We start from the raw sequence: 16,287 nt of genomic DNA on the forward strand, positions 1-16,287 counted from the left end.
GTGGCAACCTCCGGCGGTAGACCCGGTACTGCTTGTTGAATGCGGTTCTCCGTCAAAAAGTTCCGGAACTCCTCCGACAACTTCTCCATCCTGGCCTCCCACTGGGTCATGAGGACTCGCCAATCCTCTGGCGATCCCGGGCCCTCAGTACCACCCGAACCACTGTCCAGGTCAGGAGTACTGCCGGCCATCTGGCCGGGCTGTACATCGTCGTTGTTGCTGTCGCCGCCCGAGTCCACTGGCACATTTGTTTTCTTTGCTGCTTTTTTTGACATCGTGGCATGTTCCGTACTTTTTCTGACACCAAATGTAGTGCCTTGGATTCACTCGGAAGACAATTGCCTTTCTTCCACCGTCACTTTTATTTCCATCGTTCCGCAAACACTATAATATCTCCTCTCCGTGCTCCGCCAACTCGAACACTCGAATTCCCCTCAGCACCGTCCGCTCATACTCCTTGTCTCCGCACACAGTCTCTTCTTCTCTCACCGCACACACAGTGTTCCTATCTCTATCTCCTCACACACAGTGACTCGTCTATCTCTTCACACACAGTGGCTCTGTCTATCTCTTCACACACAGTGACCTGTCTATCTCTTCACACGCAGTAACTCTGTCTATCTCTTCACACACAGTGACCTGTCTATCTCCTCACACACAGTGACTTGTCTATCTCTTCACACACAGTGACTTGTCTATCACTAACTCTCCCTGTACCTACCTATACCGTAATCTCCACTCTGCTCACGCTAACTCTCGCTATCGCTATTTATTGTCCTCTGGGTTCGGCTCTCAATCTATTTCCCACTAACACTTGCCGGGCTTCCACTCTTCACATCTCTCTCTACCCGCTGCTGTCTCCACTTCTCGCCAACTCCCCCTCGTCCAAATCACCTAGCGTTTCTATCCCCTTTCCAATCAGCCTTAATTGCCACGTGCCTCGCTGGCATTATCCCGCCAGCTCCGCACCTGTCCAACGGCCCAGACTCCGTGACACCGCCACTTAACGCTAACAGCCTCTCGACCAATCACAGCCCTCGTCCCTTGACTCCCTTAATTACTTTGGCTTGTTTACGCCACCCGTGACTTCATCACCTGGTCGAACTTACATGACTCACACTGTATGTATGTACTGTATATGGCCAACTTACCCATGTGTATTGTCTACTCCACTACATTATTATAATAATTTTAATGAGATTCTAAACCGCGCACATGACAACAACGTTTAGATTTTAAATGTTGATCGTAAACTAAAGTGAGTAAAGTGAACCTACAAAGTTAATAACAACAGCGTTGGTTGTTGTGTTTGAATGGTGTTGGTTTTGTCTATCACGCTATTTGGACATTCCGACATTCCGCGTGCGTCCGTGAGCGATGATACTGTGTGGTGATGATGCTGTGTGATGATGCTGTGTTGATACTGTGTGTGGTTATGCTGTGTGTGGTAATAGTAATTCTGCGGGGTGATGCTGTAATTGTGAGATGAGTGATGATGCTTTGTTTGGCGAGTGGCTGTGTGATGGAGCTGTGATGATCCTGTGAGTGGCGATGCTCTATGTGAGACAGTAGCCATTTCTCCTCTGTTTTCACAGGACAGGGAGGGTTACAGCAGCTCCACCCTCATCTCCCAGTCAAGAGAACATTGCCTCACTTAAAGTCCTGGATACAACTGCAGTCAAACTCCTGTGTGAGTTCTTCAGTGTGACTCATGGGTGATGGGGCCATCTTATAAACATCATCACTAGGGAGACAAAGGCGACCAGGCATAGTGCTGGCCACCCACCCCCTCGTTTGCCGTGCCAGCCTTCAACAGTGCTGATTTGCCCCAACAGTCTGTAAAGGCAACACGGGGGATGTTTTTGTTTACATCCTGGAACCTGATGCGGTGTGTAAACAAAATCGCCACTAGAAAGACAAAGGTGGTCGGGCGTGGTACTGGCCACCCACCTCGTGTGCCATGCTAGCCTTCATAGACACACACGGACAGCACTTGTCCCAATCGTCTGTGAAGGCTACACAGGGGATCATAGTCTTTGTTCACATCCCATTCCAAGACCCTACTGAACTGAGCAATGAGACTCAGTGTGGTGTTCTTGGGTAAATAATCAGCATTACGAGTCAGAGGTAATTGTGATGTTGACATGGAGTGTGTGCCTGTGCATGTGTATGCATTTGTGCATGGGGGGAGTGGTGGCATAGTCTATAGCACACTGCACTACGAACCCAGTTACCCGTGTTTGATTATAATTACCTGCCATGGCTAACATCAGTGGCAGGTGATATCTGATCCAGTCCTGGGCCTCTGCTAGGCAGTTTCAACCTCAAATGAGTTCATGATTCTGGTAATGGTCATAATGATGGTGATAGTGGTCGTGATGAGGATGGTGGTAATGATGCTGATGTTAGTGATGTGAGTGATGGGGATGGTGATGGGATTGGTGATGGTGTTGGACGTGGTGATGGCAGTGATGGTGATATTTGTATTAATATAGGTGGTAATGGATGTGATGGTTTTGCTGATGGCGCTGATAGTAGTAGTGATGATTTTGGTTAAGGTGGCCATGGTATTTATGGTGGTGATGATGGTTTTGATGGTCGTTGTGATGGTTATGATGCTGATTGTGTTGGTGATGTTGGTGATAGTGATGAAGATGGTGGTGATGGGGATAGTGGTGATGGAAATAGTGGTGATGGTCGGGGGGGTGGTAGTGATGGTGGATGGTGCTAGAAGTGGTGATAATGATTGTGATGTTGCTTATTGCGGTAGTGGTGTTGATATTCAGTGTTGATGATGGTGGTGATGGTGATGTTTATGTTGATGTCATTGATGATATTGATGGCGAGGATGGTTGGTGATGGTAAAGATGATGGTTGGTGATGGTAATGTGATGGTGGTGATGGTGGATGATGGTGAAGGTGTTCTGTAGTGATGTGATCGCTGTTGTCACAGACGGACGCTCACCGACTCTCGACACAAACTCTGCTAAAAACCAACTCCAGATCTCCTCGGATCTCAGGACGATGACACTGACCCGTGCCTCCCAGGGTCGCCCCGCTCACCCACACCGGTTTGATTGCTGTGCACAAGCCCTGTGCTGTGAGCGCTTCTCGTCTGGCCACCGCTACTGGGAGGTGGACGTGGAGGACGTGCTGTGGTGTCGGGTTGGAGTCGCGTATGGGACGATCCCACGGAAAGGGCGTGGTGCTGCACAGCTGCTGGGAGGGAGCGACGCATCCTGGTGTTTAGAGAAACGTGACGACAACTTCTCAGTGTTTCATGGTGGAGTGGAGACTGCACTGTCGGTGAGGGGGGCCCCCTCCCCCCGCAGAATCGGGCTTCACCTGCACTGGGAGGGGGGCCTCCTGGCGTTTTACCGCGCCGACTCCATGGAGGTGATCCACGAGGTTCGGCAGAGATTTTCGCAGCCTCTCTACCCTGGGATGTGTGTGGGGTATTTGAATGAACCGATGAAGATTGTGGATCTGAGTCATGCATCCTGAGGATGGGTAAACGGAGGAGAGGGGGGATGGTGAGGGGAGGGTGAAGTGAGGGGAAGGTGGAACGGAAGGTTGAACGGAAGGTGAGGTAAGGTGATGAGAGGGTGAGGTTATGGGACGGTAAGGTGACGGTTAGGGGAGGGTTTGGGTGAAAATTGAGGGAAGGGTGAGGTGAGCATGGAGGGGGAGGGTGAAGTTAGGGGGGAGGGTGAGGTTCAGGTTGGTGTGCGTGAGCGATGTCGCCGGTGCAGTACAAATCGCCGGTGCGGAAGTTTGAGGGATTTGAATGAAATCTGAGTGGGGAATCAGCGCAGCCCCAGAGTCCGTGTGGCCGCTCCTTGACCTGCAGTGCACTCTCGCATCACCACGCCTCCTCATCCCTGCGATTCACCATCATCACCACTATCATCATCACTACCATTGCTACCCTCATCACCACCATCATTATCACTGTCAAAACCACCATCGCCATCATCACCACCATCATCATTATTACCATCATGATCATCATCTTCATCATTACCACTGCTCCATTATCATCACTATCATCACCACCAACCCATCATCACTATCATCATCAATATCACCAACATCATCAACATCTTTTGATTTAAAGCTTTCGTGACTGCAGTAATTCATATTCTTAGTTTTTTCGGTAAAGTCACGTTGAAGAGAAACAACAAAATAACAAAATATATATAAAACAATAAAAAATTATCACGACGTTTCGACCATAACTCAAACGGTCATCATCAGGTGTGTCGGTTTGCATAAATTTATTTTTAAACGGCAAATTTATTTATTTATTAAAAACGTTGGCGTCACGCGCAGCGATTGGCAGTTTGCCCAGGACTAGTCCATCTATTTTTTTGAAAAGAGGAGGGGGGAGACGAAATTTTTTATAATGTATGCTGTCTGAAAGCCACTGTAAGCGTGAACAATCAATCAAGAACTGAAATGATTTATCAAATCTTTCCAATGATTGCTAAGATAGAATCCATCTTCTCGGTTGAAATTGTCTCTGTGCTTGTATATGTGGATAGCCTCATGAACGAATCTCTCATGGAAGCCAGATGGCTTACAAAGAACCTCCGTCTTGGAAAAGTCAATGTCATGTGAGCCTACTGAATTAGAACAATGATCTGCTACGGCCGAGGTGTTGGTCCTACCGTGTTTAAGGTCTGCTTTATGTTCACGAATGCGGTCCGAGACATGGCGTTTGGTTTCTCCAATGTAACTACTACCACAGAGGCAACTTAGTTTGTAGACACCAGGGTATTGTATGTCCGGAATCACATCTTTTACAGACGGAACCAGATCACGGATTTTATGTAATGTGTTGAAACGGACCTGGATCTTGTGTTTATTCAAGATTTTGGAGATCTTTTTTGTGATCCCAGCAATGTAGGGTAAAGTGATGGTTTTGAAAGGCTCCTCAAGAGGGTTCTTCTTCATGGTTTGAGTGATAGCTTTGCGGATTGTATAGTCGGAGTAACCATTAGCCCTAAGAGCTTGGTGTACGTGCTTGAGTTCACTGCTTATGTGTTCCTGGTCGGATATGCATTGGGCTCTATGATACAGAGTCTTGATGAGAGAATTCTTCTGTGATGGATGGTGGTGGGAATCCGGTTTCAGATAAGCATCCGTATGGGTAGCTTTCCTGTAGACAGAGTGGCTCATTGAACCATCAGGTCTCTTTTTAATTAGGACATCCAAAAAAGGTATCTTGCCATCTATTTCGACTTCCATGGTAAATCTGATGGCTGGGTGTATGGAATTGATGTGGTCGAAGAATTGGTCTAGAGCAGGCCGGCCATGTGGCCAGATGACAAAAGTGTCATCCACGTACCTCTTCCATAAGGTTGGGCGCAGAGTGGCAGTCTGGATGGCGTCAGTCTCAAATTTCTCCATGAAAATGTTAGCTATAACTGGAGAAAGGGGGGAGCCCATTGGGGTGCCCTCAGTTTGTTTGTAGAAAGTTCCATTCCAAGTGAAGTATGTATTGGTTAAACAGTGTCTCACCAGGGGGGGTACCTCAGTGTTTAGTCCTTGATGAACCAAGTCTTCAATGATTGCAATGGTGTCAGGTACAGGAACCTTGGTGAATAAGGAAACTACATCAAAAATGACAAGCAGGTCGTCTGGAGACAGGGAAATACCCTTGATTGTTGATACCAGGTGAGTAGAATTTTGTACCGCAGAGGTGGTCTTTCCAGTGAAAGGACGCAGGATTTCAGACAAAAAACGAGCTAGTTTGTAGGTGGGGGAGCTGATAGTAGAGACTATGGGACGAAGAGGTGTATCAACTTTATGTATTTTTGGTAAGCCGTATAATCTTGGTGGCCTGGCAGCAGAAGGTTTCAACGAAAACTGTTTAGATTGATCAATTAATGCGGTTGAATCAGAAATTATTTTGTTGGTTTGTGTGACGAGGCTGTTGGTGGGATCTCTTTTTATTTTTGTATAACTACCATCGTCGAGTAATTCTTTAATTTTGTTGTTGTATTCTATTTTATCCATGATGACAGTAGCATTGCCTTTGTCAGCTGAGAGAACTACAATATCATTCCTCTTTTTTAATTTATATAATTCAAAACGCTCATCTTTGCTGAGGTTGCTAGCTGGCATCTTAGCGTTTTTGAGGGTTGCAGCGATTTCAGATCTTGCTACGTCTGCAGCGATGTGACCCAGGCCCCTGAGAGCAACGTCTACTTGGGCAATTATATCATTAACTGGTATGTGTTTAGGTGTGACTGCAAAGTTTAGACCTTTAGCTAAAACGGATTTCAGACCATCGGAAATAGAACTGTTACTGCGATTAATTACGACTTTATTAACGTCTAACTTTTTGGTGTGTGGGTCCGGTCTTTTGTTGAAGAGGAGGTTAAATTTGGAAATCAGGTTTTCCTTACATTTGGTCGACATAGTAGCAGCTGAAGAGGCAGTCATATTGTCTACATGTTCCCAATCCGATGTGGACATTATTGCCGTCAATGATAAGTGTGATTTGTAGAGTGTCTTGTCTAACTGATCTAGTTCTGTGCGTATAAGTCTGATTTTTTCTGAAATAAGAGCTAAGCTAGTTTTGAAAAGAATTCGTTTCGCATTAGCAGAAGTTACAGCAGCAGAGGTCAGTGTAAATGCGATTGGTATTACCCCAGAGTCGCGGCATCTCTTCAGGAAGGTGAGAGACTCGATCAGCTGAGCTTTCTTATCCCGGAGTTTGTTGAAGGATCTTAAAGTTACGTGAAAACCCTCCCCGTAGAGGCGATTAAATTTTGATTTAAAGCTTTCGTGACTGCAGTAATTCATATTCTTAGTTTTTTCGGTAAAGTCACGTTGAAGAGAAACAACAAAATAACAAAATATATATAAAACAATAAAAAATTCTCACGACGTTTCGACCATAACTCAAACGGTCATCATCAGGTGTGTCGGTTTGCATAAATTTATTTTTAAACGGCAAATTTATTTATTTATAAAAAACGTTGGCGTCACGCGCAGCGATTGGCAGAGATGCCGCGACTCTGAGGTAATACCAATCGCATTTACACTGACCTCTGCTGCTGTAACTTCTTCTAATGCGAAACGAATTCTTTTCAAAAGTAGCTTAGCTCTTATCTCAGAAAAAATCAGACTTATACGCACAGAACTAGATCAGTTAGACAAGACACTCTACAAATCACACTTATCATTGACGGCAATAATGTCCACATCGGATTGGGAACATGTAGACAATATGACTGCCTCTTCAGCTGCTACTATGTCGACCAAATGTAAGGAAAACCTGATTTCCAAACTCTTCAACAAAAGACCGGACCCACACACCAAAAAGTTAGACGTTAATAAAGTCGTAATTAATCGCAGTAACAGTTCTATTTCCGATGGTCTGAAATCCGTTTTAGCTAAAGGTCTAAACTTTGCAGTCACACCTAAACACATACCAGTTAATGATATAATTGCCCAAGTAGACGTTGCTCTCAGGGGCCTGGGTCACATCGCTGCAGACGTAGCAAGATCTGAAATCGCTGCAACCCTCAAAAACGCTAAGATGCCAGCTAGCAACCTCAGCAAAGATGAGCGTTTTGAATTATATAAATTAAAAAAGAGGAATGATATTGTAGTTCTCTCAGCTGACAAAGGCAATGCTACTGTCATCATGGATAAAATAGAATACAACAACAAAATTAAAGAATTACTCGACGATGGTAGTTATACAAAAATAAAAAGAGATCCCACCAACAGCCTCGTCACACAAACCAACAAAATAATTTCTGATTCAACCGCATTAATTGATCAATCTAAACAGTTTTCGTTGAAACCTTCTGCTGCCAGGCCACCAAGATTATACGGCTTACCAAAAATACATAAAGTTGATACACCTCTTCGTCCCATAGTCTCTACTATCAGCTCCCCCACCTACAAACTAGCTCGTTTTTTGTCTGAAATCCTGCGTCCTTTCACTGGAAAGACCACCTCTGCGGTACAAAATTCTACTCACCTGGTATCAACAATCAAGGGTATTTCCCTGTCTCCAGACGACCTGCTTGTCATTTTTGATGTAGTTTCCTTATTCACCAAGGTTCCTGTACCTGACACCATTGCAATCATTGAAGACTTGGTTCATCAAGGACTAAACACTGAGGTACCCCCCCTGGTGAGACACTGTTTAACCAATACATACTTCACTTGGAATGGAACTTTCTACAAACAAACTGAGGGCACCCCAATGGGCTCCCCCCTTTCTCCAGTTATAGCTAACATTTTCATGGAGAAATTTGAGACTGACGCCATCCAGACTGCCACTCTGCGCCCAACCTTATGGAAGAGGTACGTGGATGACACTTTTGTCATCTGGCCACATGGCCGGCCTGCTCTAGACCAATTCTTCGACCACATCAATTCCATACACCCAGCCATCAGATTTACCATGGAAGTCGAAATAGATGGCAAGATACCTTTTTTGGATGTCCTAATTAAAAAGAGACCTGATGGTTCAATGAGCCACTCTGTCTACAGGAAAGCTACCCATACGGATGCTTATCTGAAACCGGATTCCCACCACCATCCATCACAGAAGAATTCTCTCATCAAGACTCTGTATCATAGAGCCCAATGCATATCCGACCAGGAACACATAAGCAGTGAACTCAAGCACGTACACCAAGCTCTTAGGGCTAATGGTTACTCCGACTATACAATCCGCAAAGCTATCACTCAAACCATGAAGAAGAACCCTCTTGAGGAGCCTTTCAAAACCATCACTTTACCCTACATTGCTGGGATCACAAAAAAGATCTCCAAAATCTTGAATAAACACAAGATCCAGGTCCGTTTCAACACATTACATAAAATCCGTGATCTGGTTCCGTCTGTAAAAGATGTGATTCCGGACATACAATACCCTGGTGTCTACAAACTAAGTTGCCTCTGTGGTAGTAGTTACATTGGAGAAACCAAACGCCATGTCTCGGACCGCATTCGTGAACATAAAGCAGACCTTAAACACGGTAGGACCAACACCTCGGCCGTAGCAGATCATTGTTCTAATTCAGTAGGCTCACATGCCATTGACTTTTCCAAGACGGAGGTTCTTTGTAAGCCATCTGGCTTCCATGAGAGATTCGTTCATGAGGCTATCCATATATACAAGCACAGAGACAATTTCAACCGAGAAGATGGATTCTATCTTAGCAATCATTGGAAAGATTTGATAAATCATTTCAGTTCTTGATTGATTGTTCACGCTTACAGTGGCTTTCAGACAGCATACATTATAAAAAAATTCGTCTCCCCCCTCCTCTTTTCAAAAAAATAGATGGACTAGTCCTGGGCAAACTGCCAATCGCTGCGCGTGACGCCAACGTTTTTAATAAATAAATAAATTTGCCGTTTAAAAATAAATTTATGCAAACCGACACACCTGATGATGACCGTTTGAGTTATGGTCGAAACGTCGTGAGAATTTTTTATTGTTTTATATATATTTTGTTATTTTGTTGTTTCTCTTCAACGTGACTTTACCGAAAAAACTAAGAATATCATCAACATCATTACCCCCATCATCACCACGACCACGATCACCACCATCACCACCATCAACCACCAAAAAAACACCAGAATCACATCCATCACCATCATCATAATCATCACTATCATCACCACTACTATCATTATCACCATCACTACCTTCACCATCATCACCATAACCATCATCACCATAACAATCATCACCATCATCATCTTCACAACAATCACAATCATTACAATCATTACCATCATCAGCAGTACCACAAAAACCACCATAATCACCACAATAATCACAATCATCACCATCATTTCCATCAGCATCATCAATACCACAAATAACACCATAATCATCACCATTATCACATCCATCAACACCATCATCACCACCAACACTATCATCACCGTGAAAACCTTCATCACCCTCGTCACCATTTCACCATTATTATTACCACCACTAACACCTTCATAACCATCACCATTACTATCATCATCACCATCATCATTACCCCCCTCCTTCGCAAATCCCTTATCTCCCACATTAAACATTAGAGACATAATACACACCATGTAACGTTTTACTCATCCCATCAGTCGCAGGCACTGCCTTCTGGGAGTGCCTAATTGAAGCGGTATTTAGTTCAACGCAAGCAACACTCTGGGCCGGTTTCGACATTCAGTGTCTCATCAGCAGCAGAGTCAGGCTCGCGTAAAGCAATGTATGAATGTTGAACTTACTTCGCACCGTACGTAGCCAATGTACGTAGCCAACCGTGCTAATCAGAGGTGCAATTCTGGCAAACTGCCCAGATATTCATAGGCAAGGACCAGTTTCGACATTCAGTGTCTCATCAGCAGCAGAGCCAGGCGTTGATTAAACCAAGGCTCACGAAGTTTTGCCGACTGGATTTCTGGCAGCCTGCCTGTATGTACTGTATGTGTAGACGAGTAGTGGAGGACGTCATGTCACTCAAGGGGATGAGAATGGATGACGTCAGGTTACGGTGACATATAAGGGGGAACCCGTGACGTAGAGGGGGTTGTCGCGAAGGGCCAGGGATGGAGAGAGTTAGGGGGTCGGGATCCAGGGTAGGGGGAATTAGCGCCAGGCGAGAGTGATACTTCACCCGGCCGACTGAGTCGAATGATCCCTCGGTCGGTGCTGGGGGAAGATCACGCATAGCCTGGGTGGAGCTAGGGACCTCCCAGTACCCTTTCTTCTGGGGAGATATTAGGGTTGTCACCTGTTAGGCATAAGCCTTTAATAAGTTACCGGCAGTAGCCCTTAATAAACCTCGGCTTCCGCCCCTACTCAAGAACCGTGTCAGCGTCGTCAGTTGCACCTCAACAACTGGTGCCAGAAGTGGTTTCGTTACGCGCCGCAATGTCTAAATCCCACGCGAAACGAAATACTACGCTTGGGGTGCACCTGGGCGACAGGGACGTCGGCGAGGAAGAGCTGGCGATGATCCCGGAGGCCTGGGCCCCGGTGATGTGCCCCGCGGAGACGGTCCGGTCGGAGCCGGAGGAGGAGGCGGCGGTCGGGGGAGCTGTCGGATGAGTGGCGCGCCATCGCGGCCAGGCTGGAGACGCTGCAGCTCTTGACGGCGCAGCTCGCCGTCGCGTTGGCAGAGGTGGGGGACCGCGTACACTCGGCGGGCGGTGATTTTCGCCGAAATTATATTGCAACGTATGTAGCCAACTGGGTTAATTGGAGGTGCGGGGGAATGACAACAAACTAAACAAAAAAAGCAGTTCTAAATAAATTAGTTTGTAAATTTAGGTGATTTAAAAGTGAATAGCTCCAGTGGCTTCATAATAATATAAGGGAAAGCGTTCCAGACGGCCGCAGAAGCAACACCTCTAACAGCACCACACAATACCGTGACCGTCTTTGTTCGATCCTGCAATGTGATTATAACCATTACTGTACATATATGTTCATAAGTTTTGCTGACTGGATTCATGACTGCCTGCCTGGCTTCTTGGCGAGCGGGCGAGCAATTGGTGACGTCACGGCGCGCATCTGCGGGATGACGTCACCACCGCACCCCCACAGCGTTGAGGCGGGTTCCTGCATGGAGCACACGTCACAAAACTCCCTCCCAATCCACCATTCACCCCAGGTCATGCATCTCACGAAAATGAGTGGGATGCATCATCACGCTATCATATCATACTCAGATCATCATACTAGCAAACTACATTAGAAAAAATAATTTTGCTGGCTGGATGGCTGGAGGGAGAGACGGAGGGACGGACATTCAGGTTCAAAGGCCGTGCGAGTCTGCTCGTGTTTGATTAGAAAATAAAAAATGTTCAATAAAAAAATCGAAGGTAAAAAAACCACACTGCACGTGCTATTGTCTTGAGTATTTCTGTTTATACAAAGTGACTTTAACTTACAGTCTATAGGAAGCAATACACGTACAGCGACTCGGACGAATTTGACGTGAGTTTGTGTGTGACCAGACCAGGATTCGCTGTATCTGATTCAATACAAATCCTCTTGTAGTGCTCGTTCTATCAACAAAAATGTGCCAAGTCTGCTGCACTGTGAACTTGAAAGAGTAAATGCATTAGCAGTTTGATAGATTCACTCAGACCCATAGACTCACCATACAAAGACACAGAGCCACTAACACAGACTCATAGACTCACTCAGAGACACAGACTCACTCACAGGGACACAGACTCCGTCACACTGAGACCCATATACTCACCACACAGAGACCCATAGACTAATGACAGAGACCCATAGCCTCGCACAGAGACCCATAGACTTACAGAGACCCATAGACTCAAAGAGACCTATACACTCACACAGAGACCCATAGTCGGTTCTGCCGCCACTGCTGCTGTAGTTGTTGATGTTGTTGATGATGTTGTTGTTGCTGTAGTTGTTAATGTTATTTGTTATGTCGTTCCACGGGGATCACCGTGGGTCAGGGCTGGAGACGGTTTCCCTGCACGCGTTGCTGGTGATGTGGAGCACAGCAGAGGCACGGGAGCAGGGCCAGAGGGAGTGTTAATGGTGGTGGTGTCCACGTGTCTGTGTGTGTCAACGTGTCTGTACACGTGTCTGTGTGTGCACACGTGTCTGTGTGTAGAGGTGTCTGTGTGTGTACACGTGTCTGTGTGTGTAGACGTGTCTGTGTGTGCGTGCATGTGTCTATGCGTGTCTTTGTGTCAAGTGTGTGTACACGTCTGTTTGTGTACACGTGTCTGTGTACACGAGTCTGTGTGTGTCCATGTGTGTGTGTACACGGTAAAACAACCCCCTTCCTCCTCGTGGTGCCAGACGGGCAATGCTGTCGTGGACAGTGCTGTGGGGGGGAGGGCCAATTCCGATTGGCCTTTCCCCCCATGGCATCTGTGACCATCACAGCGGCTAAATGGGGGCTCTGGATGGGTGTGAGGGGCTGCTAACCCCTCCACCTTCAATTAATTACAACTAAACTACGACTGAAAATGTAATTAACAAGGTTGTGTCGGAGGCCCCGGGGGGACAGGCGTCTATAACGTCTCCTGGTCAAAACCCATTTGGTGGAGTCAGGAGATTGAATATTTACCATCGGAGCTCCTCCAGAAATAACAAAAACCCTCTACGGATGGCCATGTGGAATGTTCGAACGCTCACTGCGGAGGAGATGCTGCCACTTCTCTGTCGGGAGCTGGACCAGTACTGCCTGTATCTCTGTGGTATTCAGGAGGTCCGGTGGACTGGCTCTGGCTCCTGAGACCACGAGGGGTAGACAGTCCTCTACTCGGGGCAGGAGACTGCCAAACAGCAGGGAGTGGCTCTTCTTTTTAACAAAAGATTGAAGGGGGCGTGGGAGCGTGGCGGTGAGGTGTGGAAAGCTGTAAGCCCCAGGCTACTTTGGGCTCGCCTTCACATCAACTGGAGGCGAGGAGTGGTGGTCGTGGTTACTTATGCCCCCACCGAAGATGAACATCCGTGGAGGGATGAAGGCAAGGCTGATTAGCCAGATGCCTTATGTGACCTCCTGTCACAGGCGCTAGCTAAAGTGGCCCCTCGGGATAGAGTCATCTTGTTGGGTGACTTTAATGCCCGAGTTGGTCATGATGCTGGCACCTAGTCTGGAGGGATTGGAAGGCATGGGCAAGATCAGCTCAATAACAGCGGTAGGAGGCTGCTAGATTGTTGTGCAGGCCATGGGCTTGTTATTACCAACACGCTGTTCCGGCATCGGCACATCCATACATCATGGATGCATGCCGGGTCCAAGCAAGAACATCTGCTGGACTACGTATTGACGTAACAGTGGATGCGGGCCCATGTCCTTGACACCAGGACCTACCGTGGAGCAGATCTACCCTCTGACCATCGACTAGTCATCTGTTAAATGCACCTGCCATTCTTCCACTCGGGTGGTGGGTGTACACCCAGGACCCCATTCAAACATAAGGTGGCATAGTCTCAGCTAGCTGATGAAAGTTGTAAGCGAGAATTTCATCGCTTGTGGCTGGGGTTGGCATCTTCCCCCACTCCTCCAGATGTCGAGGGTAAATTGGTGAGGTTAATGACTGTGACTCAGGCAGCTGCAATGTCTGCTTTGGGTACGTGGTCTAGACCTCCACAGAGACCCTGGCTGACAGAGGAGGTGTCCAAGCTGGCTGAGAAAAAAGCGACAGGGCCACTCTCATCGGCTACAGCATCCCACGTCGGAGAATGAGGAGGCTTACCGCAGCCTTCGCTCGGAGGTTCGGAGAGTCGTGAGGCGCTGCAAGCATGGGTGGTGGTCGCGGGTTGCTGAGGAGATGAAGTCTGCCTCAATGGCCCGCGATCACAAATCCCTATTTAATTCCAGCAAAAAAGTAACCTACAGCCCCACACTTATTACCATCATTCGGGGGAAAAAAAACTGTGATCCAATTTCCGACCCCCAGGACAGGTTTGCATATTTTCTGAGCATTTCTGTGAATTCCTAAGGGGAGGAGAAATTCCTCCACATGGAAAACATCGTGGGGCAAAGTGGGGATGACCCTGCTGAGGCAGTGTTGCCTCAAATATTGGAAGAGGAAGTCACGCCCTGTGAGTGGCTGTCGGAAGTACCATCTGTTGAGGAAGTACTGAAGGCGATCCAGAGTCTGAGACCAGGAAAGGCATCGGGCAAAGATTATCTCCCAAGCAAAATGCTGAGGGAGGGTGGCGTTTGTGCACAGACTGCCCTACAGGACATCATAACACGTCTGGACCACTGTACGGGTTCCGCAGGACTGGACGGATGCCCTGGTGGTCCCCATCTTTAAGAAAAAAGATCGCACAGACTGTAACAACTACAGGGGCATCTCACTACGCAATACTCTGATCCATGCATTGTATTTGTACTGTTTTTTTATGTTGTCCTCTGGTCTACTACACTGGTGGTGAGACTAGGCATTAAGAAGACTGCCGTCTCTGGTGTAGGCTAATCAGTTTCAAAAACAATGCCTATATAATAATCAGAGTATGTTTGTTCGTATATTCACCACAAGTACTGTAAGTGGTTAATGCAGACATTATTCCTTGCAAAGGTTTCTGTTTCGTGTTTTAACATCTTAACACAACTGCTGTTTTATTGCCAGAAATGGTTAAACCTATCATTATTATCTCAAACTTTGATACCGGCAAAAAAGGTACTATTTAGTTTTTACGCGCTTATGTTGATGTGTTACGGCCGGACCCCCGTGGGGCGCCTGCCCCCTGCCCACATGAGCGGGAAACTGTGCCAGGTTCAGCAAAGGGCCTTGCTAGGTGGTTTGTGGCTCCGTAAACTGGACCCAGAGCCACAGCCACGTGACCGAGTTAAACACGGCAACTCCCACCGGTGTCTCACAGCTCGACAACTGGAACGTGACTTTGAGACAGGAACAAATTATTTTCACGAAGTAGTTCAAAGTGTTAAACTAAAAATAAAAGGAGAAGCTGAAAGAAAGCTGAAAGACGAAGATAACAACAACAATCTCATGGAGTAGAGAGGCAGAAAGCAACGAGTTTACTCGCAGCATTCCTGTGGTGCCACGACCACGGAGCAACTCCGCAAACGCCGCAATCCCCTCCCGGCCGCCACACTAAACAATTAGCCACACACAGCGCACCCACGTAGTGTCCTGATGGGGGGTTGCCTGGCACATCGGGTTTTAATCTGAAGGGCCCCTAGAGGGAGAGTTCCACGGTTTCCCGATGCCAGGAAATTGGCCGACCCTCACAGGACAGGTTACATTGCGGTGCACCTAAATTGGCTTAAGATTTGTATGGGCGCTGAACGAAAAGGTTCACTGGGCCATCCGCAATGAGTTACTCACGACACTGGGAGAGGCGGAGGGTGGAATATTCGGCCAGAAGGGCAGACCAGTGGGTTAGAATTAATGAGCACGGGAGGACGATGGGTGAGGGGCTGCAGCAGCAGCAGACCCCGTGGCCCTCCATGTAGACGGCGCAGGTGAGCGCGCGATTGGCTGCACGGTACAATGCCACCCTGGGCCTTTGAAGTGAGGAGATTAGGCCACGGTAGAGACGGTGGAGCGGGACGACGACAGGAAGCATGGGTAAGCGCCCGATTGGCTGCGTGGTATGACATAACCCTGGGCCTTTGAAGTTTAGAGAATAAAGACAGGTGCCCTGGGACGGTGAGTTCAGTTGTATTCAACCTCCGGGCGATCCAGACCCACTCCCTGCCATCCTGCCTCCTCGAGCCGCTCGCAGCATTCGTGTGATGCCAGCGAGTGCTGCTACGAGGCAGTGATAGGCGAGGT

This window comes from Petromyzon marinus, chromosome 72 (assembly GCF_048934315.1).
Source record: "Petromyzon marinus isolate PM22_M1 ecotype Great Lakes invasive population chromosome 72, UKy_Petmar_22M1.pri1.0, whole genome shotgun sequence".
NCBI classification, from domain to species: Eukaryota; Metazoa; Chordata; class Hyperoartia; order Petromyzontiformes; family Petromyzontidae; genus Petromyzon; species Petromyzon marinus.